Source organism: Lonchura striata, chromosome 7 (assembly GCF_050655825.1).
Source record: "Lonchura striata isolate lonStrDom1 chromosome 7, ASM5065582v1, whole genome shotgun sequence".
Lineage (NCBI taxonomy): Eukaryota > Metazoa > Chordata > Aves > Passeriformes > Estrildidae > Lonchura > Lonchura striata.
The window spans coordinates 17,448,206-17,468,607 of record NC_140709.1 but is presented as its reverse complement, the minus strand read 5'-3'; the positions used below and the strand labels follow the sequence as shown (position 1 = coordinate 17,468,607).

General features: G+C 35.1%; 1 protein-coding gene across 5 annotated transcripts in view; it reads left to right on the top strand.

Annotated features, from left to right (window-relative positions):
* Positions 1-20,402, top strand: part of KCNH7 (potassium voltage-gated channel subfamily H member 7) — a 211,418-nt gene that overhangs the window by 41,931 nt on the left and 149,085 nt on the right. The gene's annotated exons all lie outside the window — the stretch shown is intronic.

Genomic DNA, 20,402 nt, shown 5'->3' with positions numbered 1-20,402 from the left:
TTTTCGAAAAATGTACCCGTCCATATTGCAGAGACTGGCTTTATTCTTTTCTCTGAAACTTGCTCTGCAATTGTGCAGATCCTACATAGCTAAAGAGCTAATCCCTCTTTTAGTTACACTCACTGAACTCACCAGTTTGGGATTTTGGTTTTCTTTTAAGACATGGGAAGAGAAAAAAGACATATCCTCTTGTTAAATTGCTAGTAGTTTTGCTGGATGATAAATGACTTTTTTTACTGTCTTTTTCCTAGTTTCAGTGGTGTTTATTATCTGAGTACTCAAGTCGTATTGCAGTTACTGTTACTTTAAGAAAAACATCAAAGTAAGAGGAAAATCAGGTGCTTGCCTTATTATGAGTCATGATCTATACAAGTTTTGATCTCAAATAGTTTCTTTTACATGACTGATCTTTTTTCCATCATATTGAAAAAGTATTATCTTTTAAAATGCTGTCTCAAGGGAATCCTAATGTTTGACTGTTTTATATCTCAACCTAGAGTGGATCCCTTAAATATACACAACTCACTCTCAATGTACATAGGGGAGAATTTAAATAATACCAAATATCTTACGTAATACAGAATATTTTATATAATACAAAAATCCTTATCATATAGAAGTCAAGTAGCACCCAGCTAACTCTCAGAAAATACCTTTTCTTTATGCTGACACTCAAGCATGTGTAGGAATGACATTCTATTTTTACCCAAGCATAATCAAAGCATCCTAAGAATTTCCTTCAAAGATTGCATTCCTTGGCCATTGACAGATTTCTGTTTGTTCTGTTTCTCAATCCACAAGTATCACTGACTTCAATTTAAGTCTTGCTGATTCCAGCAGATGCTTTCTGAAGTGTCTTTCAGTCAATAGGCTTCATTCTAGGGTTCAGTTTTGTATGTAGGGAGTATAGACAATCCTGAGAAGTTAGAGCACCTTCAGGCTGCTCTTCCAAGGATGTGGCTGACTTTTCTCAGAATGATCTTATCTACTTTTCTTTGAGTCATTTCTGTCATCCAATATTTAGATTCCAAATTGATGTTACTTTTATATATTTATGTTTTATTTTCATTATCATCTCTACTCGCCTTTTAGGTGAACGAATGCAGCAGAATGTGATTCAAATGAAAAATAGTGATTACGTGTGTTCCCTGTGTAGTTCTTCCACTATATAATTATCCTCATCTTCAAAAGCTTTTCCTACCACAGCTAAGCTAAATCTTTGAAGCTGCAGATCTTGTCTTTTTGGACAGAGGAGTGGGTTTATTAATTTCTTTTGTTCCATCATATGCCACATGTGGTAGCAATTTCCTTTTAGTAGTCTAGATTAACAAACTCAGTTTGCTGTATCTTCAGAAGTCATGCTTCTCTACCTCTAATTATCTTTAACCTGTCTCATCTCAACTATCATCAGCTCATCCACATCTGATGTTCTGCAGCCCTTACCAGCCTTCTATCATCTGCAAATTGAAGTGGACTTTTCAAACCATTAATGAACTAACTTAGATAGATTATTAATGTATTATTAATAATAAGGCATGTTAACTTCTCATCTGACTAGATAAGAGGTCATTATGCATATAACCAAAATTTTCCTCTGTAATTAATTTGAAAATTTTTGTCATTTTGAATGACCTTGAGATTGTACAATTCTAATATTCTGTTGCAGTTTAAAAAGCTTCATATGAAAAACATCTACCATAATGAGATCTTTTTTCCTTCCTTTTTCAGCCTTTGAATGACAATATAAGTTTAGTTTCAAATGACAGCTTAGCTGAGTTTCAAGGTTTGTAGGATTTGGTAGTTTTCCTCTGTATTTAAACACTTACATATTATTCACTTTTGAGTTCCCATGTGATAGATGTATATACTTGCCTCTCTAAGACAATAATATGTTATTAATGAAATGACAATTCTCCCAGTGACAGCTAAAGAAGCTGACACATTTAAAGTATTCTTCTATATGCATACTACTTTCTGTAAACATTTCTTGACTATTTGTGTATTTTAGTTAATTTTCCTTCTTTATTCATTATTCACTCTTGATGCAAGTAATTTTTCCCATCAGCCACATGACATCAACTTTGAAAAAAGGCAAGGAATTAATAACCATAGGGAATGCTGATGAATGAGGACCTCCTGAATTATTGCATATATATGCTGCATTTGAAACAAATATGGGAATTCCTAAGGGCTAGCTATTTTTGAAGTATTGCTACAAATGTCTTTTGGTGGCTAAGTGAAAATATACAAAACCAGGGGTAAAATAGCATGGCTGAGCCATCCAGCTAGTTGAATTTTGAATTTATACGTGCAAGTAGTAGCCTTCAACCAGCTTTCCCTAGCTCTAAGACCTAACATGTGGACTATGAATATTAAAAAACTTGAGTTTCTAGAAGGTATGGTAGTTGCTCTAGTAAGCGAACAAGGTAATTAAAAATACAGAGGCAAATAAACAAGCAGATAAATAAAAATTTAGCAAAATTCATCATGAATGTCATTACTCTGAAGCACACTACCCCCCACCTTGAGTTTCTGATAAAAGTTCAAATACCACTCCAGCTATCACAATCAAAATCTGGTTCTTTAAGTTTGAACAACTCAAAGATTACCATGAACATTTACTAGTTAACTATACAAATCATACTTTATTAGGAATAAGGAGCCAGTATGAAAAATCCATAAAGGCAGTGTTCCAGCAAGAAGACCTAAATTCTAAGTATACATTTCATAGGAAATAAGGTTAAAATGAATATTCTAACATTCCTTACAAGTATAATAATGGATTTCACTTTTTTTTTTCTCCCACACCTTAGCTTGCATCTACTCACTTTAGTGAGGGTGCCAAAACTCTTGTTAAGTTTTACAGGTACAGGAACAGACCCACTTTTTTGCAAATGTCACTCAGACCAACTAGAGGAAAGAGGTAAAAAAAAAACACTACAAATCCCACAAAACCCACCACTCTCAGAGTACTTTGAGTCATACATTAAATAAGTATCAAAACAAGTGATTTTTGGCTGGGGATTAAGTTGTATTTTTTGTCTCATTATAAGCTTCTTTATTTCATACCCTGTACAATACAGGGGAGCTAAACAATTTTTGTATTTTAATCTTCGCTGGCAGACAGACAATACGTCTGTCTGCTAAGGACAGAAGTTTACTGAGCAAAACCTCAAAGCTATTTTGAAAAATAGTCAGGCTTATCTTCTAGTTTTATAACCAGAAAAAACTCAAACAAACAACAACAACAAAACCCAATCAAGGTATAACCAAAAAGTTAAATCTTCTTCTCTTTGCTATAACCCTGTTCTAGGGGGTAAATGAGTAATTGAAAAATTAGCCAAATGAGATGAGGGTTTAAAAAGATGTTAAAAGTTCTCAGGTCTAGCCTAATTGATACAGGTGTTACTGTACTACACACTCGTTGTTTGGTTTGAATTGTTTTAGATTTCTCAAGTAATGGGAATTCCAGGCTTCCTAAAACTGTTATTTTGTGGTCTAGCAGATGTCAATGAACATTTCTAGATTAATCCACTGTTGGAATAAATTGATGGGAAAAGAACATCCCAGAGCATGAGAGTTAAGAAAAGTAGATTTGAGTGAAAAAGATAAGTGATAAAATATACTGGATGTTAGAAATAGAAACACATACCAGGACAAATGAAAATTAATGAAATATTCCCATAAACAAACAATCTGCATAAACTTTAAAATCCCATAAGGGAGAAGTTGCGCATGGGAAATAAGAAAGCTGTTCTTATCTTATGAAATATTTGTTAAAGATGACATTCAATAGAGAATTCCAGGCATTCATGAGTACCAAAGCATATAATTTTTTGCAACATTGCCTGTCTATTTATATAGAGAATTTATAGCAAGCTCCAGGCAACACAGTCAGAGTGGGGTGAAAAAAGTAAATTCAGAGTTCCTCTGATTTCTCTTTGCTCCAAGTATGAAGAGTTGTCATTGTCCTTTCTGTTGTATAATTTCAGTCCTTTACAAATTCAGAGGAGATGATCCAATGCAAAGGAAAAAGTAATTGCTGTTTGCCAGCACATAGTACTTTGGAATACCTGATCATGGGGCTGATTAGTGAGAAGTGGAGTCTTTAAAACTTTTGCTAAACAAAAAAGCTGTCTCTGCAGTTGGATATTTCTTGATATTCAATGCAAACTGATATTTTTTTTTAATTTTAAGTTTTAGTAATGTGTGAAATGATGTTTTAAATACAAAACAGACTTCATTAATACATTTTCTCATCAAACATAGCAAGAATACAGCTTTATGCCTGCATGTTATTTTTATGGTATGTTTATTCCATTGAAAAGAGATCTAAAAATACAGTGTCTGTAAAAGGCAGCAGAGCAAGTTGCAACTATGTTAATTGGAACACAAAAAGAATGCATGTGTTTGGTTTAAGTAAAACACTTTCATGATAATAAATTTCTCAGCTTAAGGAATACATTTTCAGGAATAATATATTTAATTATTGTAGTAATATATGCCAAAATAGTACTTTCACTGCACAGTGTTTAGTTATTACAGAGCTATAAAGGCATCCTTAATCCATTTTAACAGGGCTCTGTTAGAGAACTGGATTTGTAAAAGAAAGCCAAGGTATTTAGATCAAGGTACATAATATTTTGCATGGAATAATAACAAAACTCTCAACAAAATAAATAACCAAAAAAGAACCAAAAGAAAAAAAAACACCAAAAACCTAGAAGATGGCTTCGACAATTTAATTTTAGCTACTTTTGGGGATGGACCTGAAATGAGTTTCAAACGGGATTATGAGAGTGTCATGGGGCAGCAGGAAGGTTGGCTTAAAGATAGGCCATTGGTTCGAATGGCTTTTAGTAGCTGGTGATGAAAAAGCTGTGCTTGTCTAACGGTCTGGATTATTCTGCTTGTTAATGTGACATAATTATCCAGTGGACTGCAATTATCAAGAAAAAAAATATATTACTCTCTTTATTAAGAATTTGTAGCTTGTCTCTGAACAAGGACAAAAGATCAATGAGGATTATGAACCTCCCCATGCCCTTAAAATTACATGACAAAACTAAAGAGGTGATTTGATACTCTTATGTACATAGCACTCATGCATCACTTAATCTTTTTAACACAGAATGATTGTGTCTGTCCCTGAACAGGTCTAATACCAGATGTCCATCAGTCACCGGTGGAGGACCATTATTTTCCTCAGAGAAATAAAAGTGCAAATCTAGAATATCACATATTTTCTCCAACTATCAACACAAACTTAGCTTATTTTAAAAATGAAAATTCTATCCATATATTGAAACAAAATGAATGTTTTCACTTGCATGTTTTCACAGAATGAGCTATGATTATTATATCCTTAACACATTTCCCACTGATCTCAAAAGGAGCAAAATATTGTTAGTGAGACACAGAAGGCACTGAAATCTACTGCTAGCTAAATAATGTACTGCAACTGCACATACAAGTTTATAGCACGTGTTCAAACTCATACTTAACTAACTTCATCACTGTAAAGGCCTGCATGAACATTTTTATTCAATAAAAGCACAGCATTTTTTGGTTAAAACCCATGATACTATTTAAACACTTGGAGCATTTTTCAAGTTAAAACTGAATAATAACATGAATGTGTTTCTGAGGTAGAAAAGTAACTATCTGTTAAGACAGCTTAAAACAGTGGAATGCTGTTCAGATGCTCACATAAATCAGTACACAGCCAAGGTCAGATGTAGTTAGAGGACAAAACATCATTTGTTTCAGCAAGGTTTGGTGTGTTTGACTCAAATATTTGACTGGATCATTAACATTAGTGCAAATGCAAGGACAAGCCTTTGTATTTAAATAACCAAGGAAGATGCACAGCCTATTCCCTCATATATTTTTCTGATTTATACAATTACCCCAGACTTTCTGGTGCTTTTTCTTAAGTAATAGGGTAACTTGTTCAGATCTCAAGTCTAAGCACATAGTCTAAGAAGTTGAGCATATAATACTTTTCCTTACATAATAATATGCAAAGATATTGTTCTAGTGAAACCATATGTTCTAGAATGTATGTTTAAAGAATGGAGTGATTTCCCAACCTACTCAACATACAGTTTTTGAACTACATCCCATATAGAAATATGAAATAGCAAAATTATAAAATCAAGCAGGAAAAAAAAAACCAGAAAAGGAATGTGAAAGGCATATTACAGAAGCCTGAAGTCTTCCACTGAGGACTTAGAGTACAAATACTAGTGACATAAATGCAGTTTTTTCATCTATTTTTGAAAATCGTCTTTTCTGTCATAAAAAGGAATATTTTGATCATTCTTGCAGTAATGTATAAAGTCATCTGGAATATGGTCTGTCATATGATGCACTTCAGTTCCCCAAGCCAGGATAGATTCCTCTTAAGAGAATCACCTTGATGCTGCACACATTTGTTAAACTACAGTCTATTGTTTATTGTAAAAAACTTAAGGATGATGACTTCACTTTTTAAGTCCTGTAAAGATCAGGAGGTGTATGGCTTTGTTTAACCAAATTGAAAGTTATTTGCGGTAAACTTTGACTTAAATGCAAAAGAAAGAGTTTATCTTTAGTAATGTATATTAAATTTAAAACCAGAAAACTCATTCACAAAGAACAGTTTTATCTGGAAATTCTCAAATCTACTACTTGTAAAGTTGCTAAAATGGAAACAGATCCAGGAACCATTCATACCATCTAACTTCTTACCCCATCTACAATCTCCATAAAACTATACCATACTCTGACACTCCTTTTCTTGACTTCCATAATCCCACCAGTTCCTACAGGATGAATTCTAGGATGATTGACATGAGTAAAATTTAAAAACACACCAAAAATCATAAGAAATATCAATATGTTCACTGAAGTATTTGATAATCATCTGACCAGGACCATTTTTGATCTTTTAGATCACTTAAGGATCTAAAAGGGGTTATTCACAAGTTTCCCACCCTCCCAGTTCCCTCTTTCTCCATTAGCAAAAATGCTTACCTTATAGCTGGGCATAGAAGGTACCTAATTTCTACCATGCCTAGCCTAGATGAAAATCTTAAATATGTTATTCAGTGGTACAGAATATCTTAACTACAGTTATTATATTTTCTGCAGTGGGTTTCCCTTGCTTCAAGCCTTCCCCTATATTATCTTTCAGAAGCATCAACTGTGTTCAAGTTCCTACTCTTTAGAAAAGCCCCTCCACAGGGAGCTTTTTGAAATGAGAACATTGCAGGACAATTACATTGCTTTCTTAGCTAACAGATCTATGTTTTCCCAGGAATACTCTCATTTGGTTTTTGCTTTCCTCCTGACAATGTCTTATATTGTAGCAGCATTTCTGAGTCTAGATTTTTGTCAGACTGACCTTTCCAGCTTACTGGGTCCAACTGCTTTTGTAATAAATCACTTGGCTTTTCAATAGCTTCCTCACTTCCAAAGCTTTTCACTGGCTTTATTAAAAGTTGCAGAAGGTCAGTCTGAACCATTGGTTCTTAATACTAAATCACAAAATGTGAAAAAGACAGGTTTTACAATCAGCATTTGTAAAAAAAGAAAGCTTACTAGAAAATTCTTTTCAAATTTCCATGTAACTCTTAAACTTGTCAGCATTTGAAAACATGTAATCCAACCATAAGATTGCTGAAAACCAGGAAAACAAAAGTTAAGAAGTTATAGCCATTAGTAATAGCATTGGTAAAAGTCAAATTTTGCCTATGTGCATTACATAGAGCCTACAAGTCCTTCAGGTTCTTATCACCATATATATGCTGATGTATCAGCAATAGACCTAGTGATAAATGAACTATCTCAGTCTGCAGCTCTTAGTCAGCAAGTCACTGTGGGTTTACTCAAGTGAACTCATTTCTGATGTACTCACTCTAATTACAGAGATATTCAAGTTTTTGATACACCTGCTTGTGCAGCATATCTTTTCTACTCCAGATACCATACTAGACCATCCTGCTACACAGTAGACTATGCCTACAACTGTAGCTTTATATCCTGAAGTGTAGATACCCTTTCTCCTGGCAAAAACTGTTTCCCACAAAGTAGTTATAGCCAGTGTCACAAATAAACAAAAGTTAACACAGCAAAACTCCTTTAAGCTCTGTAGGTACAGCTATACAAGGTCTTCTCCCTGTACAGAATTATGCAATCAAAAGCCTAACCTAAAATTCTCATAGTAAAAAAAATCAAACACAGGTTTGACCTAAGAAGAACATCAAGTTCTTGTTCTCAAGAACAGGAAGCAGAATGCTTTAAATTTTTTATGAAATGGAAGATAAGATTCCTATAAGGGAATTCCCAAGATCTCAGTCAGGAGAAATGCCTGTAAGGAAAAGCATTCTACTCCAAACCCTGATATTTATGTGTCATGCATATCATTAGAAGGGTACATTACAGTATATTCCTTCAAACTTGCATGAGATGAATAAGCTGATCAGCACAAGTTTGGTCTACTGAGCTGTGGTCAGAATGGGGGAAAGCATGCAGGAGACCTAAACTGCCATTCACTGCCTTCACCACCACCTCTGCCGGTTCTTGGCATGCAGAGGAGAAACAGGCAGATGATACTTATTTCTAGTTGGGTCTTTAGGTATTCAGTTCCTGAGGAAATTGCACAGCAATCCACACAGTACAGATTTAACCCTTAGTCCTTCCATGCAGGCTCAGAAACACAAGAATTGTCACTTGGCAGGGAACTTGATTTTGATGCTGGGTTAGCTAAGGCTGCTTTATCAGCTTCTCTCTGCTACTCTATGAATGACAGTTTGAAAAGTCTACATTACCAACATAATATTACCATCCACAAGTCTTGGATTTATTTCAAGTTATTTAGATTAACATTCATGTGTCCTACACGTAGGATTTTAGAATGGCAAGTTGGTTGAAACCATTTTTCTCCCTGCCCCCAAATGTAAACAATCTAAAATGTAGATCTGTCAATAAGTGAGGATAAAAATGCAGGTCAGTATTGGTATATTAGGAAATTTGAAAAAATGCAAAATTCATACATTTGCCTAAGGGAACTGCAGAATTAACAAATGCAGAAAAGAGTATGCAAAGTACCAACAAAAGTCATTGAGACTAAGAGTAAATCTTAGATGTGCTGAAGTTATATTGAACACATCTAAAAATAAATCAGAGTTGATTCAAAAGAAAGTCTTAAGACTTATGTTCACAGTGCTTACAACATAATGTGTAAATATTAAAATCACAGTGGGAGTTGGAAAAGAGTGAAAACTCTTAAATTCATGTTAGATGTAGAAGGAAGAGTTTCCAAAAGAAAAAAGATAATGTATATGTGAAATACAGAATAAGGGAGAACAAAGGAGTGCTGCTGACCTAGGAAGAGCTTAACTACAAAGTATGAGAAAATTGGCACAAGAAACTTTACCCTATGTAAATATTAAAGAAAGCAGCTGTTTATAACTCTAATGCTACCATTGTTCTCTGTTGATTTTTTCTTCTAACTTGTTCTAAAGGTGCACTGATAATTTTCTTCAACTCCAAAGTTTCTTCTCCACAAACAAGAGAACAAAAACCCCAAGCAGTTACCATCTTGACATGGTGCTTTATATACTAGAATGGAAGCCAACAGTAAAATGAAAGGCAGTGTTAACTCTCGGTTCATGGCTGTTGGAATTGATTTTCATTACTTGCAAAGCCTAGCTTTCTGGGGGTCCTATCTGATTTTATTCTGTTGCCAGTGATGCAGGCTAATAAGGTGTTTAAAATCTTTGTCCACCTCCTTTCAAGAACTGAAAACATTGAAACATGTACTATAATATTCTGTAACTGTCAGAAATGTGGTAAGATAGAAGGAAAGTAGGTTTATACACAAAGATTAGCTAGTGTAATGTTTAAGATAATTGTGATATAATGGAGTCCAAGTATTCATCAGTATTTCATCAACTTTCCAATTAGAAATCTGTCTATAAATCTGGTCACAATACTTGCACAAAACATAAGCTGCATATACTAATTATGAATCACAAAATTCAGCTTGAAGAGAAGGCTGTAAGTTCATCATTCTTCTCCATCCTCATTTCAGGATTTCAGTTATATAATCATAGAATTGTCCAGATTGGAAGAGACCTTCAAGATCATGAAGTCCAACCATCAATCCCCAGCATTACAAGTTTGACAGAAAGCCCATGCCACCATCACCACCAAAAAAGATTAAACAGAACATAGACTGAGAGGTAGACATGCAAAATCCATCACAAACATTAGAATTTAACAGAAAAACAAATACTAAGTGAACAAGCTGACAGTTCCATGAGGACAACCACTGCAGATGGCTGACCAGCTGCAGGTGTTAATTCAGGGCACGCAGATGTTTGATCATGTTTGTTATGTAGGAGACCTCATGCAGTGAGGTGTTCACGGGGTCAGGTAATGTAGCATTTTTGGATTATGAAGAATTCGTAAGTGTTATTATCACAGTGCTAAGACAACTAGCATTATTCTTTATTTCTACTTGTATGACTAATTTGAGCTCATTTTCTTTAAATTGCCACCATCACAATAATCAAAATTCTCTTTAAATATTGCAGCACAAGTATACTTCACACAGTGAACCAACAATACCTTCTTATTACACAGTGTTTGTCATCACTGTGGAGAAGATAGAAAAGAATGAGAGTTTAATGACATTAAGCAAGAGCTTTTGCTTCTGTTCAGCTCAGAATGGGAGGTCACCTTGGTGAAGGCTTTTCTGTAAGCTGCTTAATTCTTCAGGGACAGATATGTAATAGCATCACACTTCACATCTCAGACTTTCCATATGAAAATCAATTGATGAGTTAGGGAACTAAGGCAGTCACAGTATTTATGGTTTGAGCTTTCCCTTTTTTTTAACATTTAATCTTTCGATCTTGATTGAAAGAGACAAGTAAGAGCCAAGAGCATTAAGAAAAACATTTCCTGGAGATTTACAAAAGCATATGAAAAATTGCCACTCTAAGACTTCATTAGTGGGCTACAGATACAACACAGAAACAAAATTCATATTTCAATTGATTTCTAGACAATAAAATGAACAACTGCAGTAAAGTATGGGTAGCAATAAGTAGCTCTAGAAATTTAATGCAGTAAACATAATGGTGCCTTATGAGTAGGCATTGTGCAGGAGAGTTTTCTGCCCACCAAAACTGAAAAACAAAAAAAATTATAATGACTGTTGAGTCCCAATATTAAATACAGCCATTCCCCCTCTTCTAGATTCCTTTTTTCCTTGAAATCTCCCATTATCTGCAGGGAGCTCTCCCTGAAAGCATTTGCAAATGGATCTTCCAATGCTACACATCTAAAGAAATTTTATTTACTCAATAAATTTTAACCTTGTGCCTATATGACTTTCATCCTCATCTTGAATATTTCCCAAACTTGCTGACACCCTACAAGAGCAACAAAGCTCATTCCCTTACATGCTGTCCTCTCCAGGAAAGTCCCACTAAACTTATTCTTTCTCTGAAATCAAAACTACTGCCTGCTCAAAAGTCAAATAGGACCCTTCTGTGGTCTTTTAAACAAAAGCCTAAAATTTTTCCAGGCCATCCCAATAACCAAATTTCTGGCAGATATCCAGGTGCATTTCTCAAGACTTAAAAAGTCTTTTGGTTCCTCTCTTATTTTAAGTGGTGATTTATTCATCATACTACTGAAGTTGCTATTTAGAAACACTATTGGCTCCCTAAAAATGAGAGAGAGGAAAGAATTAAAAAAAGAATCAAATAGTAAAGTAGTAAAAATTAGTGATCTCCTAGTGATCTCAACTCATCAGTTGGCACACAGTACATGGTATAACTTTTGTTTTTTACTTAGGCCATCATATCATGACAATTATTATTTTATTTTCATAAAACATATGTTAATGTGTATTAATGTGTATACATATCGATGTGTACCTGACAGGTGGAGTAAAGGTCATGAAGCACAGCAACCCAGAGAGGCTGTGGAGTTTTCTTCTTTGGAGCACTGAGCAGTGTCCTGAGTAACCTGCTCTTAGTGACCCTGCTCGAGCAGAGGAGTAGGGCTAGATGATCTCATGTGCTCCCTCCAGCCTTAACTGTTCTGTAGTTCTGTGGCTTTGCCACCCTCTGATCATGTACTACCAAACACTGAGAGCCTGAGGGTTTTCCCCAGAATCGCCATCTATTTAAGTAGAAACAGCCCTTCCAAGCTTTTCTTCTAAATGTAAGCACTTTTCTCACAGTGACTAAGCATGTACAGATTATCTAGTTCTTCACAGTGCTGGCACAATTTCTGCTGGTATTTCAAGTCATGCTACTGGATCATCCACTTGAGCACCAGAGACTCTAAGTGTGATATAAGCTTGTGAACTGTTGTGATTACAGCAACAAGAAAAGCAGTGAGCTATTGGAAATTCATATTAATGCATTTATTCCATTGTCTTTTCTTGTCATACCTATGCACTTATGTGAAATCTAAGTAAAAGCACTGCATCTAACCAAAACAACATTCATGTCTGTAGGATAATACGTAATAAATATAAGCATCTCACATGTAGCTGAAATATAACTTCCAAAAAAAAGCACCTGTTTTCTTAAGGATTCAAAAGCATTTTGGTAATCTATTTTGAACCAAACTTTTAATTGTCCTAGTCTGAGTGGCAAAAAAGTCACTGATCCATAGTCCACTAAAATAATGTTCTTTTGATTTGATTCAAGCAAGTTTTTTCAGAAATAAGAAAGATCTTTTAAAAGAGTACAAATGACTACCATACGTGGCCAGAGAAAGAATTAAGAGAATGAGAAGTTCTTCAAACTCTCTGCAAAGCAGCCTTTGTAATCATTGCACTACATTTATTTCAAGGGTCACTCCATGACATATATGACACAATTATGAAAACAATAAAAGTGCTTTCAAATAAGTACATTGGTAGACTAAGGTACATGAGGTAGAAGAAAAACATATATGTAACCATTAAAAAGATCAATGCAATATTTTCTGTTGACCTAGAACTGTCATTTCTTATGAAACCCAAATAATTTAATCATACATTAACCTACTGATCTCATAACCCATTGATTTTCACTGCCTCTAGAATCATGAAGATGGGAGATAACAGCTAAAAAGAAGTTGCTAAAAAGAAAGATATAAATCCTATAAATACAGTGCATATTACAAATTCTCTAATGTAAGGATGCTTAATTTTGATACTAAATTTATTATGTAACCTAGCTAACTTAGTAACCTAAAACTCACTTGCCAATGCCTATTAAGTATTTGAGGTGAGATTAAGGGTCTCATAAAATAGGATAATGTGAGTGAAAAGGTGTGTGAGAGATGGTGAGACAATCATGATACTGCTGATTTCAATAATAAAATTAACTAAAAAGAATTTGTTTATTGACAGAACTGCTTTGCATTGTCCTGTCAGTATATAGGTCAAAATAGAAGCGAAAATTAATTTACAGATACATAAAGCATTGAAGGGTTTGATGTTCAGATATTTTAAGAAATATGGAAAAAAGGTGATTCCTGGGACATTGGAAGGGCAGTACTTTATATTATTCTGTTTTCCATGTCTTTAGTTCTATTTTGGTACTAGAACCGCATTTTTTGCTATAAAGATCAGAAAGCAGATCTCTCTAACTTTGCAGAATATAATCATGCTTGGTGAATGAGAATTAACTAGCTAACTGATTTGAAGTCAGCTAGGTTAAGACAGACATTTTATGTGTCTAGGATGATCTGGAAGACAACTGCTTTCAAATGGTTTCCACGGATTCTCAATGTGGAATAAAGGCTTGTCACACTATATCTGCTTCACAGTATTCATAAGAAAAGCTTTTATCAGCATGTCGAAAGTAGTGAAATGCTAGTATTGCTTATATGATTCAAAATTTTGATTAAATTACTTTTTTATTTCTTTCTAAGGCCTATCTTGGGTATATTGGTCTACCAAAGTAAAATTGGCAAAACTTTGCTGGTTTTTGACAACAATTCTGTGCATTACAGAGAATTACCACTTTGCAGCTCATCTTTCTAATCTCATTTTATGAACTACAACAAGAAAAAAATCTTACTATTTCATGGAAGTTTATGAGCTTGAAATTTCATCTCCAGGTCTATTTCTTTATGTTCTATTTGCTGGTATACATCTGTCTACTTTTACAAAAACCTATACTAACAGCCTTCGAATCAAGGGAATCACCTTCACACCATTCCTTTCAGGTTATTTTCTTCCATGGAGACTAGGAAAACTTTCTTCTTGTACAGAAACTGTTAGACTGAACTGGGCTTTGTGGGGAATCACTGGAGACATTATGGGATATGCTGTTCTATCACTCCAAAAATGAGCAGCACATGCCTCTGGCAAGCTTGTGCTGCCAGTTGTGGGATTGGATAGATCTCCTGGCCAAGAAAGCTGCTGAGTGTTAGGTTTTATTTTTGAACACTAAAGAGTGTCTCCCCTACAAGACAAAGGGAAATATTCTATACAGGCATAACTCTTGAGTAAGCAATAGCTTCAATTGCTCTAGGCTAGATATGATTTTAATTTGGAAATTGGGATAAGCACAAAATTGGGCAGGATAATATTTCAATTATTTAGTCCAGTGCCTATGATTATGCTCTTATTACTACCATTATTGATCTCCTTTCCTAAAAACAGTAGTACAGTTTCTAGAGTAGTTACCTGTTCATTGCTCTGTAGATTGGTATACTCTGGATATGTTTGGATAAGCATAGGAAAGATTTCATAGCTTATATATCAGTTTTTCTGAAAAGCCCAGGGGTTATGATTACTGTGAAAATACTGTGAATAATGAATCTCCATTCTTTTTTTCCCCATTCTTATGCAAGTAATATAAACTACATGACAACCTTCCTGATAGTTGTCAAGAGCAGCAGTAAGACCCTGTCAATCAGTGCTTGTGACTTGTGACTTGTGACTGTTTCCTAAGCAGCAACAGACAAAGCAAACCCTACAGTGACAGTATTCTCTGCTTACTTATCTTGGCAGTAGCCAACAGCTCTTAGTATTTTAAACATGACTAAAAATATCCACCAATTCAGAGAATGATATAAATGGCCTTGCAATAGACCACATAAGGCAGCATTATTTATCACCAGCAGTTATAAAGGGGAAAGCACTGAAAGCAAATTTAGGAAAGATATATCTGCAAGCTCAGTTATCAATAAGCAAATAATTAAAAATAGCAGACTGCTTTAATGTTTTCTAATTAAGTAAAAACCCCACGGTTTCCTATTTAAAAATAAAACCTGCAAACATTTGGTTAATGGCTGTCCTCTGGACAATTCTGCTTGTTTTTTTACAGGGTATGCTTAGCTATAATTGTCAGGAAAGATTTATTTTAAAAACTTATGCTGCAATTCTACATTCTCTAAATTAGGGAGAGTTTAGTCTTTCATATAAATCAGAAAGAAAGCATACTCATTTTCACCTCATTTGAAGATTTTACAAGGAAACAAGAAAAGGTTCACAGTATCCAGTGAGTTTCATACCTTGGTTAACATTTTGCTTTCTGAAACTAGTCTTAAATCACAATATCTTATACACAAAGGGATCCCAGGAGTTTGCAATTAGGACAAGAAAGATACACATCTAATTTATATTCCTGAAGCTTGGGAAGACTAAAATAGCAATATTGCAGTATATAATGCAATCAATAGAAAACTATGCAAGATTCGTCCCTGGTATTGGCATAGTATAAAATCTGAGAATATGGGGGCAAAAAGCAGTCAAAAACTTTCTGCTGCAGTCTCCCAGAAGAGACAAACAGTAAAGGGTATTTGACAATGAAAATTTCCAGTAAAATAAAGAATAAAGAGTTATTTGGGAAAAAAATTCCCTTTTCTTTGTTTTTCATTTATTCTCCATATGGAATTTTAATAGTTTTTTACCAGCATAACACTTAAGAATTACATTAAAGTCAAATCATCTTCATCCTTTCATCCTCTATGCAGACACATTCAATATTGTGCCCATATCGAAGGTGGGGAAATAAGACTAAAGAGTGAATATGTGCATAGTTAAAGACCTGATATATTAAAAGTACTAGCACTGCATTTCATCCCAAGCATTTTTTATGTTCCTTCATAAAAATCTATGTCTCTGGCTTTTGAGCAGCTCTGAACATCTAGTTCTTGTCAGGTGATAAAATGAGTTAAGAGTTTTATAAGAAGCCTGGCTTTACTCTGGACACTGTTCAGGACACTGTGGGAGGTTTGATTTCAAGGAATCAATCCAATCTCATGAAAGGAACCTACTGCAGTGATAAGAAGCTCCCAACACTGATTGCAGAAATTTAACCACAATAATCTGCCTAATTTTCTATAATAACTTATCAGCCAGAGACAAAACTACTTTCTGCTGTCAATATGACTTACATAATAAAATACTGGCCATTCCCATCACCACCTAAAGAACTTGCTAGAAGGAAAATAGTAATATCACAAATAGATTTTTAATGCCATTAAATATTACTTTTACAAAGCAGAATAAAGTACAGTGAAAAACTTCATCATGATCATCATGCACAATCCTTATATTATTGTTAGCAGGGCCAGTGTGCACTGATAGTTCATGGTAAGAGAGAACTTTATGCTACAAAATTTTACAATAAGAATTCTGTTTGTAAAGCTACTGTTTCAATTAAACTAGATCTTGCTTCTGGCTAAGCTGTTACATGACCAGTTATTGATGAAATGATATCTTACATCAAGAAAGATTAAAATTACAGGAGCAATATAAGACAAATATTTTAATGATATTGTACCAAATACAGGTTTACAGCCTAAGCTGTAACTTGTCATTAGGGACCATTTTGTGCATTTGGATTTTTTTTAAGGTAATACCAGTGGAAAGTTTGAGAGATGAAGGTTGTAAACTTGCTCTAATTGTTGCTGTGAAAATAGAAGACATAGGAAGAGCACAGAGTTCTTTTTATATTGGCAACATTACTGCTTTGTTCAGTCAGGTACAATCAAAATGTTTGTTTTACTTTTAGAATAGACTTTAGGGAAAGAGAAGCAGTTCAAATATACACCACTCTTTAGGCTTCAATACTTCTGTTTTGAAGCAGCAGAAAAGACTATTTCTAGTAACATACTTATGTAATTATTTTGCACAAATATCTGAAGATTCTGTCACCATTTTCTCTAGTAAGCATCTTCCTTATTTCTGTTCACTCAAGTCTCTCAGTATAGTACTTGTTAAAGATGAACACATTATCACTGAATGAGGCACTTCTGTAATTTGAAGCAGGGTCACTGTTTTAGTGTGGTTCTCAGCCCACACTTATTTACCTTGCTGAATGAGTGAATTAGTGCATATTCCTAATAAAATCACAACTGGATATATGTTTACCCTAATTACAAGTTAGCTTGTACCCCTAATTTCCATACTTCTGCAATTTTTTTACTAGTTACTACATTCACTAGTTTCCTATTTATGCATAAATTTATTCTGGCAATATCTTTCAGATTCTAAAGACATCGGTAGCCATTACTATTTTAATTATCTGTTTAATATTAGAAACATTTTATTTCAAACTGAAAATTCAAAATAGTTGTTTCAAGTCAGAATCTTCTAGCTAATCTGCCAGATTCTCACTCCAGTCCCAGCCCCAGACTGAAATCTTATCAGACATGCTTAGATTTTTCATTAGAATGTTTGTATAAACTCATTTTCACTTTGTATGCCCAGGAAATTAGGATAATGAGTTAAGTGTCTCTTGTGTATTATCATTTCATGCAGTCTGTGTTTTTGTAACAATATAAGTTTTCAGTCATCTTCCTTGCTAAGGCTAACTGAAAAACATGAAACTCATTAAAGTTTATTACAAACTAAGACTGCCTTCAGTTTTTCTGGTACGCTCTGTCTGCAAATAGAGAGTGACAGTGCTGTCTGAATCTCTTTACATTGGTTTCCCGTATCTTGAGTCCAAATGTGATCTCCTACATTTGGAATTTCTTGGGAGTATTTATCTCTTCCATTCTTTCTCTCAGGTTATTTTCTTCAGCCTGGATTTATTTCTGGTAATATATGCTATTCAATTATGAGCTTGCACCAAAGAGAACAAAAGGCTGAAGAAGCTCTAATTGCTTCACCTTTCTGTGGTCTCTGCAGTGTTCTTTCTGAGTCCGCCTGGATGTTAAACCGCTTGCACCTGAATCACTCTCACCATGACATGTAGAAGACATTTGCCTATGTTCCTGTACTATCTACTTTTGTGCTGCCAAGATCACTAGAAAAGTTAAACTCACGGATCTGCACTCCGTTACTTAAACAAGACTCAGACAAGGTTCATGGGATGTGTTGTCTGTGTTTCCTTTTTCAGTGTACTTGTAAAAAGAAGGGGAAGTTCTCAGATGCAGGATAAATCAAAGATGCTAAGTCAATAGAAATGGACTTTGACAACAGATACTTTTAAATAATATTAATTCTTAAAAGCATCCTACAAAATCTCTCACAAGGAGTCAGATCCTAAAGAGTCGGTGGGCTATTAGATACACTGAAGATTTTGCAGGGTTAATTAGAAAAAAGAGAAATAATAAGCAAATCCCAAACTCATTACAAGAACTTAGAAACTGAACTAAGCACATCTTAAAGGTTGAGGAACAAAAAAATGGAGAAAAAAAAACAAACGTATTTTGCATTTGAACACTGTCTTTTCCAGGGTGTGAAGTGAATCACATACCCAACCTGTCTACCTATCACCAGCTAACAAATAGAGCATTACAGATTTGGGCTTGTTCAGTATGTTCTTCCTGTTCTCAAATATAAGAAACTAAGTCAATAATTACTCTGCCTCTGTGTATTTCTTTTCTTTCACAGCAGACTGAATCCATGTAGCTGCATCACTATCAGTCCTACCACTAAACCCTTAATCTCTCTATACTCATGTTGTTTCATGCAGTGCCAAAGAGATCAGCCCTGCAACCAATGTGTAGGTACAGACTTCTTGTTAGGACCCAGGCCTTGGCTCTTGCCTTTCCCTCATTTTCTGGCTGAGCTGTACTCATTTGGCAGCTGTCTCAGCCAAGAAAATCTGGATTGACACATTTCAAGATACTCATGGCATCTCTAAGGAATATTTTGCAGACTAGCAAGTAGGATTTGATTTTTTCCAGACATGACTGTCTTACAAGTGGTAGATACCATTGACACCACAAAATCTCTTATTTTCCATTTCTAAAGGCAGCTGTGTAGCAAGCCAACACTGGTCTTTACTCAACAGAAACCTGGACTTTGTGTGTAGGAGAAACTAAGGAAATTTACAAGGGGAGAATAGAGTGGCAAAAGAGTAACCCTCCTTCCCTTTCATCTAGTTTTTAAAAGCTTTAACATGTGCCAAAGTCAACAAAAAAGCCATGATGCTTGGATAATGTTTTATCTGATCAGTGGGAAGGTTGTATTAAAAGATATTTTGTCTTTGTCAATATTCTGTAAAATGTTTTGGTCAAAACATCTGTCCAATTCTGCTAGGAATATGTGATCGATTCCTGCCCTTGTACTCAGAACAGTGAGCAGGCCATGAAGAACTTCGGGATGACTAATCCCAGGCACCAGTGCATGCTGGGGACCAGCTTGAAAGTGGCTCTGTAGAGAAGGACGCTGGGGAAGAACAAGCTGAACATGAGTCAGTAATGCATCCTCACAGCAAAAAAGTCCAACTGTATTAGGAAAAGCATTTGCTGACAGGTCAAGGTGGGAGATCCTTTCCCTCCACTCAGTATTGGTGACACAACTTTGGAATGCTGGCTCTAAGTTCTGGGCTTCCCAGTAAAAGGAAGACAGCGGCTTACTGGAGCCAGTCCAGCAATGGGTCAGAGCTAATTAAGGGACTGCAGTAATTAACAAGGACAAGGAGAGGCACAGAAAGTTGACTGCTTAGCTTCAAGAGAGAAGGCTTGGGTGTGTCTTACAGAGGTGGTAATGCTACCCAAGACACTCAGATCTCTGGAGACACTGAAAATGTACCTGGACACCGTCATTGGAAACCTGCTTTAACTGACCCAGCTTGAGCAAAGGACTTGGATTAAACGCCCTCATGAGTTCCCTTCCAACCTCAACAATACTGTGGCTCAGTAAAGAACATGAGAGTCTCTTCCAAGGCACCTGTCACTGGATACTTCTACTTGTACCAGAATCTAAAAGGCAGTGAGAGCTTCGAGAAGCTCTCATGAGGCAGCTTTGTTCCTGTATTGTTCTGCCTAACTCCAGCTTGACAAGAAGGCTAAACATCATCCATAGGTGGTGGATGAAGACCTCTTGAGAAATTTAATTGTCATCTGTTGCTTTGACAAGTGTTTGACTCATCACCAAGACTTTATCTAAAATACTGTTATTTGATTTATGGGTTCAGTTGTCAGATTAGAAA